The sequence below is a fragment of the Gymnoscopelus braueri genome, assembly GCF_963280865.1.
Source record: "Gymnoscopelus braueri genome assembly, contig: SCAFFOLD_96, whole genome shotgun sequence".
Classification (NCBI taxonomy): domain Eukaryota; kingdom Metazoa; phylum Chordata; class Actinopteri; order Myctophiformes; family Myctophidae; genus Gymnoscopelus; species Gymnoscopelus braueri.
In genome coordinates, this window is record NW_027660482.1 from 24,694 (window position 1) to 39,129 (window position 14,436).

Below are 14,436 nucleotides of genomic sequence, written 5' to 3' on the forward strand. Positions count from 1 at the left end.
TATGCGTTACATCTATATTGTCATCTCCGACAGCACCCCCATCATCCTGTATAGCACCCCCACCCCCCTGGACAGTAGGATCATCAGCATTTATGCCAGGTTCGTCTTCAGGTACAATGACTGGTAAACTAGCACCTGTCCCTACAGGGGTTAAGATACTATTTTGTTCATTATCGATATTTACATCGATATTGTCGTCGCCGTCATCAGCATCATTGTCATCATCAGAAATAATGACGATGTTGTTATCATCATCATCGTCATCAGAGATAATGATGATGTTGTTGTCGTTATCAATTACAGCTATATCCAAATTGGGTGGTATATTCTGTGGTATATCGGAGTGGATGAATGTGTCAACGACGGTGTTTTGAATCACACTGTCGTCGATACGCTCATCCTCAACGTTGACTAGAGATGTATTAATATTACCAGATTGGATAGATACATCCATTTCACCTCCAGCATCAATTCTGTTTACAGGCGTATGACGGGGGTGTATACCTGTATTAATATCCATCTGAATGACCCTGCATGATTCAATTATTCGATTGATACGATCAATTAAGGACTCAAAAATATTGTCGTTATTAAGGATAGGTAACCCCTCAGTATTATTGATATCAGCCATTTTTCTTATAAAACTACAAAACCTATCTAATAGAATATCGTGGAGCTTTATTAAATCACATAATATAACCAGAACCACCCGCTTTACAACAGCATTAACACCCCATCACACACACACACACACACACACACACACACACACACAGACACATAGATACAGACACAGACAGATAGACACAGACACTCTCACCCGTGCACTCACATACGTATCGACCCCCTGGGGACTACATTACCAGTCTCTAGAACACTGAGCATACTGCGCATACAGGATTCGGCTGTTGTGAGCGATATCACAACTTTAGCATCCAATTCTTCGAATTGAGTACGGCGAACGTTGTTCTCTGATGTATGGGCATGTAGCAATGTCTCTATACGGTGTAAATGAGTACTGGTGCGTGAGTTATTGTCGGTCAGAACTTGAATTCTTATATTCTGTTCATCGATCACATTGTGTAAGCTATCCAACTTGTCAGAAACTTGTGTCATGACCCGCGTGACCTCTGAATCAGTGGGGTGTACGGGGGGTTGGCGTATGCCACTATTAATTAACCCCGTAGGAATACCTTCGTCAGCGGGGTGTACTGGGGGATGGAGTATGCGTCTGTCGATTAATTCAGTAGGGATGCCTTCGACAATATCGTTTATAATCAAACCATGCATGAATGCCGGTGCATGTGCGGCGACGTATGGATTATCGTATGTATCATATGACGGGGTATCAAATTGGCCTATAGATACATGTTGGTCTGGGGTGATAGGATGTGTGTTAACGTTGTATACATTTGACACAACCTCTGAGGAAGCAGCCCCGTTAGGAGACAAAAAAGAAGTAGTTGTGTTCTCAATATATGTGTCAAAAAAATCCATTGACCCCCCCCATGTCGAATTGATAGGCAGTGGAATACCAGCTAAATACAATGCCTCTGGTGCGATGTCGGTAGTAAGGATTGGTAGGCCTGCATTGTCAACCCCCTCAGCATTTGCGAAGTAGTTGTCAGTGCCCACAAAGTCTACTATACCTACAAGGATAGCGTCCAATTCTAGGTCAACATCATCATCGTCATGTACATTCTGGTCTATACTAGCTATTGCAGCATTCAATTCTATATCAGCATCCGTAATATTGGGATGTACATTCGGGATTCGCGATAGGTCCATAAAAGGCCCCGATATATCATTAGTATATCGGGGGGTACTCACTAGAGGATGATATATTTGTACTGGTGCCGGTGAGGACGGTGTCAGGATATCGGGGTAGCTGGAATCTGCGGCGTTATGTATGTCGGCGACAGCAGATTGATGGGTGACCGGTAATCCTAAGGCACGAGTGTTCTGGGACGGTGTCTCCACTGTCAGATCAATGAAGGGGATGGTTGTAGCAGTCGGTGGTATCTCTGTAAGACATAAATAATAATGCTCAGTTAATACTCATTTGATTACTTAAATTATAGATAATAACCATTAAAAAAAAAAAAAAAAAAAAAAAAAAAATAAAAAATAAAAAAAAAAATATATATATATATATATATATTTTTTTTTTTAATAATAATAATATTTCGTATATAATAGTACACACCTAATGCTTCAGTCTCAGCTACCGGCGATGTATTAGGTCTTGAGGGTGCATTGGCAGGTAGTGGTATAACCGTCGGATCGATGAATGGAGCGGGCGTATCTATTGATGGTTGCTCTGTAAGACAGAAATAATAACACTCGGTTAATACTCATTTGATTACTTAAATTATAGATAATAACCATTAAAAAAAAAAAAAATAAAAAAAAATAAAAATAAAAAAATAAAAAAAAATAGAATAAATTAAATAAATTTAAAAAAAAAAAAATTAAATAAAATAAATAAATAAATAAATAAATAAATAAATAAATAAATAAATAAATAAATAAATAAATAATAATAATAATATATCGTATATAATAGTACATACCTAATGCTTCAGGCCCAGCATCTGGATGGGCTATAGATCCAAGGTTTGGCTGTTCGATAGGTAGAACAACAACTGTAGGCCTCAGGACAGGGTGTACGATACCAATTTCTTTCACATCTAAAATGAGATTAAATAAAAAAAAAAAAAGAAAGAAGAAAATAAATAACAATTTAATGATGACACACACTCACACACACACACACACACACACACACACACACACACACACCCACCCACCCGCACCCACACCTGCCACCCCCCACACACACACACACACACACACACACACACACACACACACACACACACACACACACACACACACACACACACACACACACACACACACACACACACACGAAAATATATATATATATATATATATATATATAATGGGGGCTAGAAAAATACATTGCCCCCCCCCCCCGTCCCCGAGTCGGAATCGAACCCGGGGCGTACGAATCGCAAGTCCGCCCTACAATCCCCTACGCTATATAACCCTTCTACCTAGGCAGAGGAATACAAACAGCTGATTAAGTTTTCAAAACTCCGCTTTCTATGAACGTTACAATGGTCATAGACTATGTAGTCCTAGACATAATCGACTGTTTATAAACGTAGAAAAAATAAATAAATATAAAAGACCCTGGATAACACATAAAAAGAAGACGAGGGCTAAACTATGTGTCAGAAGGATCGCATAGCAACACACACACACACACACACACACACACACACACACACACACACACACACACACACACACACACACACACACACACACACACACACACACACACACACACACACACACACACACACACACACACACACACACACACACACACACACACACACACACACACACATACACACACGAAAATATATAATGGGAGGTGAGAAAAAAAAAAAAAATGCATTGTCCCCGAGTCGGAATCGAACTAGGGATCTTCCGGTATCAAGGCCGCCCCTCTAACCACTACGCTAGACAATCCCTTCTCTTCAACGGATGAATACAATATAGATATATATAAATATAATTACCTCTGCTTGTTTTGCGCCTTTTCAACGATAAATTGTTCACTCTGGGGGTCTTGCGTTTTACGTTCCAGTCTTGGTCGGCTGTCGGCGATCTCGTTAACACGAGTGGTTTCACACTGCCTATTGACAGGATGGGAAAAAAGTTTTATAAAATATCAATACTCCGAAAACATTAATACTGTACTTTAGATTTTAAATGATAATACTATTTGTAACACATATTTATAGTGTATGGCTATAAAAATGAATTACATACCCCAATCATTATGAGGACGGTATAGTTTGTAGGGGGACCAGGAGCTATACCAATCCTATATGAATGAGATACACAAGAACGTGTTTTAACACATTGTTCATGAAAGTCATTGCTGTATTGTATCCATTGATCCATGTGAACGAATAGACGGTTAAGAGTCTTACACATGGACACATTTTCATCGACGTGTACTGTCGGACCCCTGATTCGATCCAATACAATCACAGCCCTCCCTGGGGTCCATAGACAGACTCACTAGCTATACCACTAACAAGCTCAATTAATGTATGATTGGCGCCCTCTGCAGGTCTAACTAAAAAACACACAAAATATAACGCAGATCTTGCGTGTTACACAACGTAGATAATATATATAGTAGAAAAACAGTACAAGTTGTTTATAGTACTATATGAATAATAACATATAATATAAAACCCCCTGAAAAACTCGGTATGTATCATTAGAAAACTCTATCAAGCACTATGTTTTAAAGATATATACATAATTTGTGTAATCTGAGGTTAAAACAAAAATAAAAAAATATATATATATATATATATAATAGAATAAAACTTACCAGGTGTAGACATGATGTCTTATGATAGATGGTTGATGATTTAAAATAAAACACACAATATAACAATAAAAAAAAAAAAAAACGAGAAACAAAAACAAAAACAAATATTCTGAGCTCTCTCTCTCTCTCTCTCTCTCTCTCTCTCTCTCTCTCTCTCTCTCTTTCTTTCTATCTATCTATCTATCTATCTATCTCTTCAAAATAACTCCGTGGTTATCAACGCGGTCGTCAACGTCCTGTATCGAAAAAGACAAATAATGGTCTAATCATGTAAAACTCAGGGTATTATATACATGAACACACCCCCACCCCCCCACATAGGTAACACCTATCTCACCCAATCACCGAAATTTAGCGTCTCAATGCATAACTCATGCTCTGCCACTAGATGGAGCCATAGGACCATACTTCAACCCAATACACGTCTGGGGGCTCTGAATCTTACCATATGTTGGGCCACTCAGCTGTTCGACGACTGCGCTCATCATAACACTAATGTATCGTGGGAGCTAGTGACACCTTTGATATTCACGCCACCCTTTCATCATAATGTCAGTTCCATTATTTCAGATCCCACGGGAAAACAGGAGATCGCATGTAGGCGCTAACCGGCTGCTGTCCCCTCAGTACAATGTCCATGAATCTATAGTATCTGTATAATATAATGTATCTGTCAGTATTGAATTGAAGAGACACTCAGAGTCACGAGCACACATACATTTTATTTTATTTTTTATATACGCTACGCAATGTAAATTGGAGTACATGTTTTTCTCAGCTGGTTTTTGTTTCATAGACCTACACATAGCATGAGCCCCCCCCCCCATTCACACTCATGCTCTGCCACTAGATGGTGCCATAGAACCATACTTCAATCACATACCCTACCCCTAACCCTTGCAGCTGTTCGTCGACTGCGCTCATCATAACACCAATGTATCGTGGGAGCTAGTGACACCTTTGAAATTCACGCCACCCTTTCATCATAATGTCAGTTCCTTGATTCCAGATCCCACGGGGAAACAGGAGATCGCATGTAGGCGCTAACCGGCTGCTGTACCACCCAATACAATGACCGTGAAAAGTATGTTTGTTTTTTTTTTGTTTTTTCCCATAGCATGAGATCCGTTCACTCATAGAGAATACATCATTCACAGAGTCCCACACACACACACACACACACACCCCAGCACAGCACAACACGGCACAGAGATACATAGGAATATAGAATGATAAATGGGTCTTATTGTGACAAAACCGATTTTAAGAATGCATTAATTAATGAACGAATTAAATAATTAAATTCTAAATATACCTATTCGGATTAAATCTATTTATAATGATGTTATTAATAGAAAATGCTATTTTTATGTATATATTAATAGATATATATATATAGATTAATATAAATAGAAATGTGCGCAACAGCGCCAACTATTCCCCCAGTGGCCATTAGGGTGTAATGATGTGCCCCATTAAGGACACTACTATCATCAAAGAAATAAACCTATAGATCATGTCCCTGGGTTAAGTAGCAGTAACCTTTTTCATATCGTCACTGTCGGGGGACATCTTGTTTGTCCAGAACTGTTGGTTAAAAAGAAACCTGTGTTCCCATGGATCCAATGCAGTTATTATTTAGCAGTGGTGTGAAGTAAGTACATGTACTCAAGTACAATGTTGAGGTATTTGTACTTTACTGGAGTATTTCCAATACTTTAACTTCTACACCACTACATCTCAGAGGCAAATATTATACTTTTACTCCACTACAACTACTACTTTAGTTTTTGATTATTATTACAAAACATACATTAACCACCTCAACCTATATACATTTCGGTCATTTGAAAATAGCCGATCTACAAGCTCACAATGCATGCTCACAATGCGTTGCATTAAGAGCTTATATATCTGCTATTTTCAAAAAATATGTTTGCATTTTATACATTTGAAAACTTGTGAAATGGGACAGAGACATTCTGCATAATGAGTACTTTTACTTTTGTACTTTAAGTATATTTTGATACCAATACTTTTGTACTTTTACTCGAGTACATTTTGAACACAGGCCTTTTACTTGTAACAAAGTATGTTTATATTGTGATATTGGTACTTTTACTTACGTAAAATATCTTGAGTTCTTCTTCCACCAATGGTTTTATATGTACCTGCCAGGATGAAGTCATAATATTCCAGATATTACTGGAGCTTCCAGTGCTCCAATATTTCCTCATCTTTCTGGGCCTCCCTGGTGTCACCCTGGTGATTTAGTCACATGGTGTCACCATGGTGATTTAGTCACCCTGGTGTCGCCCTGGTGATTTAGTCACCCTGGTGAATCCTGAACAGTAACAGTTTTGGACAGAGACGATATATACTTATATATTTGAGTGACAAAATAGATCACATAGTTTCTCTATGTTGATTAATATCTAGTAGATCAGCTACTTTTTTTCACCACATGACACTGGCACGTAACCAAAGTATAAATCATGTTTGACTCTAATTCCAACCCCTAAACCTAACCTCTAAACTCTAAATGTTTCATCCTAACACTAACCTGAATATTTTCCTTATTGTAAACGTATTATATTTTATATATTATATATTATATACTTAACACTACCACCGCCAAGCCCGTAGCCTACGGGCCGATAAATCCAACCGTATAGCGCCGATCCCGTAGCCTACGGGCTGTGGTGGTTTTTTCAATTTTCTAAAGGGAACATTTCATTGTAACACCACCGGAAACGGAATTATTCTGGATCACGTTTTGCCGATCCCGTCAGCCTCCATTCTAAAGCGCACACTGAAACGCCATTTTCTTCTATTGTAGTTTTTCTCCTCGCTGATCACTGTTTAACATCAACCGTTCTAACTACAACATGGCGGCTCCGTTTGACACGTGGTTTTCACTGGTAGACGCAGGGAGATGTCCGCGATGTTTACAAACAGTGCACAGCTCAATCTTAAGGATTTTAACGAGGTCTATGGCGACGTGAAAAAAACAACAATAAAACGTTGGCACTGGTGAGTACATTATGAGATTAACCTCTGGCGGTCAATGTGTTAATGTAATGTAAACCTCAAAATATATTTTTTTCAACCATAAAACAACCATTTTTCTTGTGAGGAAAAACGGTCCTTACAACGTCTATTTCTTATATTCTACTGTACTGTACTGAGACATTTGGTCCTCCTCACAAGTATAGTAATACACACACACACACACACACACACACACACACACACGTCCAGAGCAGAGTGCAGTGAGTGCACACAGCCTAGGATATGAATCTCCTCATGGGTTTGAAGGGGTTGGGTTACTCATGGACCCATAAACATGTGCTGGCGGCGGGCCAAGGCGGTGTTCTGTAATTACAACCGTTAGAACAATCTCTTGTCGAGGCAAAGGCAGCAGCAGGGCTCTCTACAGTGAGCGCCCTGTACCTCCTCCTCTCTACAGTGAGGGCCCTGTCCCTCCTCCTCTCTACAGTGAGGGCCCTGTACCTCCTCCTCTCTACAGTGAGGGCCCTGTACCTCCTCCTCTCTACAGTGAGGGCCCTGTACCTCCTCCTCTCTACAGTGAGGGCCCTGTACCTCCTCCTCTCTACAGTGAGGGCCCTGTCCCTCCTCTCTACAGTGAGGGCCCTGTACCTCCTCCTCTCTACAGTGAGGGCCCTGTCCCTCCTCTCTACAGTGAGGGCCCTGTCCCTCCTCTCTACAGTGAGGGCCCTGTCCCTCCTCCTCTCTACAGTGAGGGCCCTGTCCCTCCTCTCTACAGTGAGGGCCCTGTACCTCCTCCTCTCTACAGTGAGGGCCCTGTCCCTCCTCCTCTCTACAGTGAGGGTCCTGTCCCTCCTCCTCTCTACAGTGAGGGCCCTGTCCCTCCTCTCTACAGTGAGGGCCCTGTACCTCCTCCTCTCTACAGTGAGGGCCCTGTCCCTCCTCCTCTCTACAGTGAGGGCCCTGTCCCTCCTCCTCTCTACAGTGAGGGCCCTGTCCCTCCTCCTCTCTACAGTGAGGGCCCTGTCCCTCCTCCTCTCTACAGTGAGGGCCCTGTCCCTCCTCCTCTCTACAGTGAGGGCCCTGTCCTCCTCTCTACAGTGAGGGCCCTGTCCCTCCTCCTCTCTACAGTGAGGGCCCTGTCCCTCCTCCTCTCTACAGTGAGGGTCCTGTCCCTCCTCCTCTCTACAGTGAGGGCCCTGTCCCTCCTCTCTACAGTGAGGGCCCTGTCCCTCCTCCTCTCTACAGTGAGGGCCCTGTCCCTCCTCCTCTCTACAGTGAGGGCCCTGTCCCTCCTCTCTCTACAGCGAGGGCCATGGCTAATCTTGCACACTTATTCCCAAACACAGCAAATGAGTTTCCCATGAATTTCACAAATTCTCACAAGTATAGTAACACACACACACACACACACACACACACACACACACACACACACACACACACACACACACACACACACACACACACACACACACACACACACACACACACACACACACACACACACACACACACACACACACACAGGTACTAGCCTGGGGACCCCAAAGTAACACAACTTAATGCACCAAAAAGCAACAAGCTCCTGCTTTGCCCACCAGAATATTTAGCACTAAATATGGGTGAAAACATGGGTAAAGCATAGGTGGTCTATGGCAGGGGTCTTCAAGGTTTTTCAGGCCAAGGAGATGAAGCAGGGACCCTTCAGGGACTACATGTTGTATAAAAGTATGTTGCAGATTCAACTTTTTCATAGATTTCATAGATAGCTTCATGGACTTGTTTGATTTTTAACCACTTAAAAACTCAATACTTGACCTTTCACTGTACTTGGTCTGCTCTTTCTTACCCCTTTGCCGAAAATAGCCGATCAACAAGCTCACAAGGCCTCGCAGCTTGTAGATCGGCTATTTTTGGCTCGAGTTCTCCTCAGAATAGGAATGCTAGAGTTCAAGTGGTTAATGTGAAAAAAATAATCCTATCACACAAAGATTTTGTGCATCCTCCGGACCTCCTGTTGAAGACCCCTCTATGGTCTAATAGACATCGGGATCGGCATCAGACACAAAAATGTGGCATCGGTTACCCTCCCCAAGCACCACCCCTGCGTGTGTGTGTGTGTGTGTGTGTGTGTGTGTGTGTGTGTGTGTGTGTGTGTGTGTGTGTGTGTGTGTGTGTGTGTGTGTGTGTGTGTGTGTGTGCGTGTCATTGGATTACACGAGCATATGCCCTATAGATCTAACTATCTGCTGACCCCAAGCTATCAGCCCAGCAGGCTGTCATTATAGTCTCGCTCCCTTTTTTGTTGTTGTTGTAATGTGGGTAAGGCTTCATCTTAGAAGAATCACATTCATTTTATTCATTCACGGCCAAAACCATCCACTGGGTGATGTTGTGGCTCTGGTACAAAATACATGATATCTATCCACACATTACTGAGGGATGCAGTACAGCAGTGGTCCTCAAACTTTTTCATGTCTAGGACCCCCCAATTGTACTTGCGGCCATTGTATTTGGCCTCGGGCCCCCATCTAAAAAAATATATAAACACACACATATATATATATATATATATATATATAAAAGAACAAAAAGGGACTCCTGCACATCCAAAAAAACCCAGTTGGAGGGGACGTCTAGTCAGCAGGTATATAAACTGTAAAGGGATGGATCTTCAAGGAAGGGACTGCACACTCCAGGGAACAGAGATGGACAACTTACTGCATGACGTATTTTATTAGCACGACGCGTTTCGCCGTGAGCTTCAACACTTCAACATTTTCCAAACATTTTCGAGATTTTTCTACATTTTTTAAACATAGCAGATATACAAGCTCGCAGCGTGGCGCGCTGTGAGCTTTATCTGCTATTTTTTAATGGCCATCATATAAATGGATAAATTGGTTAAAATGATTGTCATGCTGAATTAACTCGTTTTTTCTGGGGACCCCCTGGAACCTCCCCAAGGACCCCGGACCCCACTTTGAGAACCAATGCAGTACAGGGCTGAGGGAACGCATGGGGGCTTTATTGATGCTAACTAGCCTAGCTGTACAGTACGAACGCCTTGGAACCAAATCTATGCACTCTAGAGCTGTATACATGTTTATGGGTCGTGAGTAAATATGTATTTTATTTTATTTTTATTTTTTTTCCTACATTAAAAAAAATATTTATTATTTAATTCAAAGAATTTCATACATAAAAAATAAAAATAAAAAACACAATTCCCTAAATAAAAAACAACAACTTAGAAGTAGTGAAAATATCAAATCTACAAGCTCACATTGTGAGCTCGTAGATCTGATATCTTCACCAGTTTGGGTTCCCCCGCGGGGAGGCATGGCAAAAACATTTCTCTTTTGGGTCTCGAACTGCTTTCACAAACCATTACATCTAGATCAGTGTCCCACTGGGGGGTCCGTGAGGATATAGAACCATTACATCTAGATCAGTGTCCCACTGGGGGGTCCATGAGGATATAGAACCATTACATCTAGATCAGTGTCCCCACTGGGGGGGTCCGTGAGGATATAGAACCATTACATCTAGATCAGTGTCCCACTGGGGGGGTCCATGAGGATATAGAACCATTACATCTAGATCAGTGTCCCACTGGGGGGTCCATGAGGATATAGAACCATTACATCTAGATCAGTGTCCCACTGGGGGGTCCATGAGGATATAGAACCATTACATCTAGATCAGTGTCCCACTGGGGGGTCCATGAGGATATTGCCAGTGGGGACCCCCAAAACAAATTGGAAAATTGGACGGTAATATAACATTGATATTTTGACACACCGGTTGGCCTAAAAACAAGGCTGTGGAGTGATTATCTGAGAACAGTCAGACAGACAGACAGACAGACAGACAGACAGACAGACAGACAGGTCTGTCTGCAGACAGACAGACAGACAGACAGACAGACCTGTCTGCAGACAGGACAGGTCTGCAGACAGACAGACAGACAGACCTGTCTGCAGACAGACAGGTCTGCAGACAGACAGACAGACAGACAGACAGGTCTGCAGACAGACAGACAGACAGACAGGTCTGTCTGCAGACAGACAGACAGACAGACGCATGGCACAGAGCAGCCTCTATATTGTGTTGGTGGAATGAATTATGAATGTATTGCATAAGCATGCAGTGGTTTCTATGACTGTCTCTCTACCCAGTAGAGTCTGTGGACAGCAGAATTATGTCCCCCCACCAACCAGACCTCTGACACCGGTCTCTCTCTCTCTCTCTCTCTCTCTCTCTCTCTCTCTCTCTCTCTCTCTCTCTCTCTCTCTCTCTTTCTCTTCTTTCTCTCTCTTTCTCTCTTTCTCTCTTTCTCTCTCTCTCCTCTCGCTCTCTCTCTCTCTCTTCTCTTTCTCTTTCTCTTTCTCTTTCTCTCTCTCTCTCTCTTCTCTCTCTCTCTCTCTCTCTCTCTCTCTCTCTCCTCTCTCTCTCTCACTCTCTCTCTCTCTCTCTCTCTCTCTCTCTTTCTCTTTCTCTCTCTCTCTAATACTTTTCATTGGTTTGATATTTATATAAATCCACACAGACACACTTTTCACTTTTAATCCATTCCATCTACAAATTTCTTCTGAACACTTTTTTTGAATGTTTCTATATCAGTGGTGCTCAAACTTTCTCATGTCAAGGACCCCCCAAAATGACATGTATTTGGCCGCGGACGCCAATCTACATTTTCTTTGGTTCCAGGGACCCGCCCCCAGAAGCAAAGATTTGAGTTACAAGTATTCGCTTTAAAAAATATATATATTCAAAGATTTGCACACATTTTCAAGATTTTTCCAAACATAGCAGATCTACAATGAGCTTGTAGATCTGCTATTTTCGAATAGCCAAAGACATCTAAAATGACACTTGATGCGTTCCCGGTCTTAAAGGCTTAAAGCAATGTTTGCTAAAGCTGCTAAACTAGCGATAAGACGTGTTGGGGGAGTGTATGTCATTTACATAAAACATAAAGAGTAAAATGATATGGAGATACAAGCTTTATGGCGATACTGTATAGAGCAGATGGATGCACAACATGCTGCCATATCACACACTGTCTGCCTCGCTGGCACTGACACACACACACACACGCACACGCACACGCACACGCACACGCACACGCACACGCACACAGGACTATAGGGTTGAGATCCTTTAGGGTTTTAAACATTCCGGTTCCTTTACCGATTCCCTCTAAATGGTCCAGTTTCCTTATCGGTTTCCTCTAGTGATTTTCCTACGTTTTGAAAAATCTATTTGTTTCTGTGTGTGAATTCAATCATACATACAGTAATACGCGTTATCGTATTCCTTCTCAAAAGTGAGGTCCAGGGACCCACTGGGTTACTTGAGGGCGTTCCAAATGGACCCTTTACAGGTCTGTAACTCTTGAGAGTGTACAAATGGAACCAAATGGACCCTCTCGGGTCCATTTGGTTCCATTTGTACACTCTCAAGAGTTATGGTGGTCCTTGACATTTAAAAAGAGTTTGAGAACCAGCCGGTATTGTAATATTCTATCAGACATGAAGTCAGTCCATCTGACAGTGATAAAACCGCTTCCGGTTCCTAACACATGATTGGCATTAACCACTTCAACCCTATATAGTTGCTGTTGGGCAGAAAGCACGTATCTCCATATTTCAACTTCTTACGTTTTCGTAAATGAATGCCCGACTTCTTTGTACTAGAGTGTCACACAAAAGCAGCAAAAATAGCCGATCTATTTTATCCAAATGTTCACCCCCAGAATAGGGACAACAGGGTCTGAAGAAAGCAGTCTTAGTAGCGAGCGTCCTCAAGGTTATGTTACTGTCCAGACTGTCAGCTGAAGCTCATATACAGCACAGTACAGTACACTATGTGAAGCTCATCTACAGCACAGTACAGTACACTATGTGGTATGTGTGAAGCTCATATACAGCACAGTACAGTACACTATGTGAAGCTCATATACAGCACAGTACAGTACACTATGTGAAGCTCATCTACAGCACAGTACAGTACACTATGTGGTATGTGTGAAGCTCATATACAGTACAGTACACTATGTGGTATGTGTGAAGCTCATATACAGCACGGTACAGTACAATATGTGGTATGTGTGAAGCTCATATACAGTACAGTACAGTACACTATGTGAAGCTCATATACAGCACAGTACAGTACACTATGTGAAGCTCATATACAGCACAGTACAGTACACTATGTGAAGCTCATATACAGCAAAGTACAGTACACTATGTGGTATGTGTGAAGCTCATATACAGCACAGTACAGTACACTATGTGAAGCTCATATACAGCACAGTACAGTACACTATGTGAAGCTCATATACAGCACAGTACAGTACACTATGTGAAGCTCATATACAGCACAGTACAGTACACTATGTGGTATGTGTGAAGCTCATATACAGCACAGTACACTATGTGGTATGTGTGAAGCTCATATACAGCACAGTACAGTACACTATGTGGTATGTGTGAAGCTCATATACAGTACAGTACACTATGTGGTATGTATGTACCCAGCCCTCTAAATATAGCCTCGGCGACAGAAGCCGCCAGACGGGGGCACCAGGCCCCCCCCCCCCTCCGGGCGGGTGAACAGGGGGCTCAGGCTGGCGCGCAGAGCGGCGCGGGCACCAGTGCCAGGGCCTGGGACACACACACACACACACACATACATACACACACACACACATACACACACACACACACACACACACAGTACTTTTACTTCTACTCCAATACATCTCAGAGGCAAATATTGTACTTTTACTCCACGACAATTATTAGAAAACTTTACTTACTTTGCAGATATACATTATTACATTATAAAACATACATTAACCACTTAGGCCCTATTTAATACCTAGGTTATTTGAAAATAGCCGATCTACAATCTCACAACACGTTGCGATGCGACGCGATGTGAGCTTGTAGATCTGCTATTTTCAAACA